The 4,609-nt window shown below is 39.1% G+C and overlaps 1 protein-coding gene across 3 annotated transcripts in view; it reads right to left on the minus strand.

Annotated features, from left to right (window-relative positions):
- The window catches only part of LOC122791788 (nuclear receptor subfamily 1 group I member 3-like), a 406,293-nt gene extending 402,406 nt beyond the window's left edge, over positions 1–3,887 (minus strand). For 2 of the 3 annotated variants that reach the window (XM_044059724.1, XM_044059722.1), the window contains exon 1: positions 3,515–3,719. The gene's annotated coding sequence lies outside the window, so the exon portion shown is untranslated. Of the gene's footprint in view, positions 1–3,514; positions 3,720–3,803 lie in introns of those variants that run through there. The other variant, XM_044059723.1, reaches the window with a different exon arrangement.
- Between the last annotated feature and the right edge of the window lie 722 nt (positions 3,888–4,609).

Here is a 4,609-nt window from a genome sequence, read left to right on the forward strand (position 1 = left end):
CATTTCATAAAAAGATAAAATTGTGAAAAATCATGCCATATATAAACAGAAGGGACACATCCATTTCCTGGTCAAAACCTAGTTCAAATTAATAATTTGTAAATCGCAGTATGAAGGCCTGCATAAGGGATCTCTGCCTCTTTTGCAACATATGTAGAAGCTGTTATAGGGATAGGAATGTATCACATAGAATATGTCTTCAAAGGATCCGTCTTTCATTCAACATAAAGCGAAGTCCTTCTTTTACTCTATTCAAATGCAATTCAGATGAATTGATGGAAAACTGCAAATTCACCCCAGTTTATCACCCATGTCCCTCATGGGGCAATCCTTGCTCTGCCCATCAATGGGTTACTCATATGCAAGATATGAGGGCTGAAAACTACCGTGGGAGTGTAAGGCGAGGCTTCTTAAGATCTTCATAGATCAGTAGCCTAGTAAGTAAATAAGACCTATGAACATATGAACGCATAACTGTCATGGTATAGAGTTATTCAGAGAAAATATGAATTAATGTCTTTTTTGTTCTTTTAAATCCGAGGACAAAATCTTGAAAGTTGCTGGTTAAAATGCTGTAGTTACATGCTTTAATGCACATTTATAAGTAGCGTGCTATCAGAATATATAAGCTGTTGCATGTACTTTGTCTGTTTCTGTCGTGCATTACCCAAAGTAAGCACTCCAAAACTGATGCAGATCTAAAATTATATCTAGATTGTGAAAACAACAATGGCAAAATCTGAACACAAATTACAGTTAAAATGTTTATAAGCTGTTCTTAATAAATTCAATAATGAAATCTTTATTCAGTTGAAACACTAGAAGTCTGTAAAACTAGGATGAATTCACAACTATCCTCACAAAGATTTCATACCAAATTATTCTGGCAGAATGTAGGGGGCACACAATAAACAATTTAGTCTGTAATGAAACTGTAGCCACATGTATATGAACACTTAACTACTTTCAAACCAAGATACTTTGTTTCTGTCCATGGCAAAGGGATGGCACACACTGTCATTTTGTTGTTCTGAATTTACTGTGGCCAGAATAAAATCTACAAGTATAAAGACAATCAGAACTCTTAAAAAAGGGAAAGGCTTTTATAGCTTATCTTCCCTGCTACCTTCTGACCAGTAGCCCCGTCTTTACATAGTCACCCATTTATTCCCATTCCACTGGTCAGCTGCAGCCCATGTCACCTTATGGTGGCATTCCCATTTTTGGCTGAAAATTAGCCTAGCACTGCCATACTCTTAGGAGATGAATTTCACAGGAAAAAAAATCTTCAGTAGATGCCATTATAGGCAATAATAGGTAATGGATGATTTTGTTTTACTGGCTATCAGTATCTAATCGGCAGGCTGATGTGCTTTATTGCACAAATCCCCCATGATTCATGCATGCTGCCATTAATGGAAATGATAAGGGTTACTGCACATGCTCATCTCAGTCAGAGATCACATTTTAGCTTTCAGTGCTACATTCCGAAGCATCTCCCCCCACTGGATATCTGACATGCAGCACTCCAGGCTACTCTCCACCAGCACCACCACAAGCACAGGATGAACAAGCCAGTGCCAACTGTTCTTTCTCATTCTCCCTAACTGACTCTTCTAGTATTTAGGCCTCTAATTCAAACTGCATGATCTGGGTCATAGTCTGGGCTTAATCTCTCTAAGGAGCAATGCCAACAAGCAAGGACTAAACAGCCTCTTGTTCTGTGCAGGAAGTAAGACATACTAGCTGGTTCATAAGGGGACACAGCAGTGGCAGATATCTGATGCCACAGTGCAGAGCTTTGCATGGCATGTGCTTGAAGTCAGGGTGCCACTGTGGTCCTGTAAAAGCAATGCCTCACAATCTTTGTACATGGTTAGCATTTTGTCTTATGACTTGTCTCTAATTCTGCTGCTGTTTAACTGAGGTAGTTGGGGTACTCCATGCAGGATCAACTGTTTACTGCTAATTTGGTGGCAAAAAAGGAGGAAAACTTCACAAATAAAAATACTTGTATCCAAATTCATATTTTTGAATGCTGGGTACCTTTATAATAAAAATATGCAATGTGTTATACAGACAGAAAACACTGAAGTGGTGAGAACTTCAAAGGTAAAAATAACATAAAAATATGGAGCAGTTACATCTTCACTTGTATCATGTGGATGTTAAAGGACTGTCAGCTAGCAGAATGATGGAAAAGAAAAAAATCACTGGACATGCTCACCCTAGGCAGGACAATAACATAATCTACTGCAGTCCACCATAAGCGCCCTTCTCACACACACACACACACACACACACACACACACACACACACACACACACACACACACACACACACACACACACACAAACTCTACCTGTTGGCACACTGTCCTGCATTGCATCTGTGGTACCTGCAAGGCACTTTTCTCCATGGTATAACAGGTAATAGGAGCAGCACACTATGTACACTAGATTGGGACAAAGGGACAACAATCACTGCAAATATCTACTATTCTTAAATTGAAACCCCCAAAAAATACCTACTATCAGTAGAATAGGAACTATGGAACAGCACAGTACACATTGCAATGGCACTGCTATATGAGTATCGAAAGAGATAGGTACTTACAGAAGTAACACACAATGGTCAGTTGGAATCCATTAGCTGTGTGTTTGAGGTCATCTTGTCTATACTCAAATGCTACTACATTTTCACATTATGTTGCGCTCAGTATGATTTGGATAATAAAATAAAACTTTACTGGTTCAAGATGGCTAAACACTAGTCATAAGAAGGTAAATGCATACCTTTATGGGGTTAATCCATTCAGAAGCTTTTCTGTATAATAAACAGAATGTAAAGAGGCTTGTTATTTATTTATTTATTTGTCTTTGTTGACCGGGAAATGTCCGAGGGGGTAAAACCCATGACTTCTTCTCTGCTGTCATTATTAAGACTCTTTGTACACATCAGTATTTGTGACCACTGAGTCCAGATGCAATGACACAAGGATTTACTAATGCACTAAAATACAGCAAGGAGTTTACTGCCTCAGATGGCAAGATTTTAGCCAGACTATTACCTGGTATCTAAAACTGGTCTTGAAACTGAGTCCTGCATAAAATAAGTATACTGCGGCCACTGCTTCCTTGTGCTCTTCTAATATTTTCATCTTAGAAAAGTATAACCATCCACTGAGAATTAAGACTGCCTGCCAGATTTCTTGTTTGAAAAATGTGCAGTGCTAGGAAAGAAAACCATGGAATTTTCTAGTAACTGCGCCTAACGTGAAAGATTGATGACCACATATTTTACACAGACACACACACACATACGCAAATATATATTTGAAAAATGTGAAAATAATACTTTTGACAACGTTCATACTTATGCTGCAAAAATTTAAAAAAAAATAGAAGTAATCACTTTCTCATCACCACTGTTTCTGGCGGCTTCCTTTAATGCCCTCCCTCACTCCTTTCCCTTTTCTCTTCTGCGGTTCTCCCCTTTCCTCAATTGCCTTACCTCAGTTTCTGCATCTCCATCTTCAATAGCCATTAGGATATCCAGACACTACAGCCAGCCCTCACTTCAGTAAGAACCATTTCTTTGCATTCTGGCTATATGTGTGTTTGTGTGCTTTTTCCCTAAGGCAGACAAAACCTGAAATTTGACTCAGATTCCACAGGTTGTCGTTAAACCACCTGAACAAGAAAATCAAGCCAGGCTTTGCTTGATCAGATGACACAACAGAATGACTTCAGAAAGGAATGCAAATCTACATGCAGTTAGAAGGAATGTTACATATTTTCACCTGTCTCATTGTACTGAACCAACAGCCATGCAGATGTTACAAAGACTGCTGAAATAGCACTCCACTTGAGTACAGTTAATGCACTTTTTCAGGACAGTTCTATAATGTTTCTTTAACAGATATCCACTTTTCATTGGTTTGGGGAGGTAACTGTACTCTGATGACCAAAGCTGGTGATTAAGGTCATCCTTCCTGGCATGCTTTAAAAGTAAAACAATCATTAAATGGTATGACATAATCCTGAGCTAAAATGCTTAGTTAACTACCTCAACTCCCACTTGCATATACTATGACTTTGAGCAAGGCTCTTAGTTTGATTTTCCTCCATGATCATATCTAGAAGCAGGCAGTTATTGTGTCATTTTCAAACAACTCTCATCCTCCTTCTTGTAACATGTGAAGATACAGTTAAGGCTAAGTATATGTGAGTATTCATTCAAGAGAAAAATTACCGACAGTATATGGTGCCATCACATTCCACTCAGTTTTCTGATCTGTTTAATATTTTAGAATGCAGTGCCATTTAAATGAGATCTGGGATAGCAAAATGAAAAACAGCTTACTGAGCCAGCAATCACCACTTCCATGCGTGCACACAGTTTGTGTGTGTCTTTGGGCTTTTCCCGGTTAGGGGTCGCCACAGCGGAACTCTGGTCCACTAATGATTGGCAGTAGATTTTTACGTGCTGGCTTGCCAGGCCTAACGCACAACCTTCAACGAAGGAACGCCCATTCACGCATGTCGCCACACAGAAGACGCTCTAACTGAGAATCGAACGGGCAACATCTAATTGTGAGGTGACAAC

Source organism: Protopterus annectens, chromosome 17.part0 (assembly GCF_019279795.1).
Source record: "Protopterus annectens isolate FY-2018-M chromosome 17.part0, PAN1.0, whole genome shotgun sequence".
NCBI lineage: Eukaryota > Metazoa > Chordata > Ceratodontiformes > Protopteridae > Protopterus > Protopterus annectens.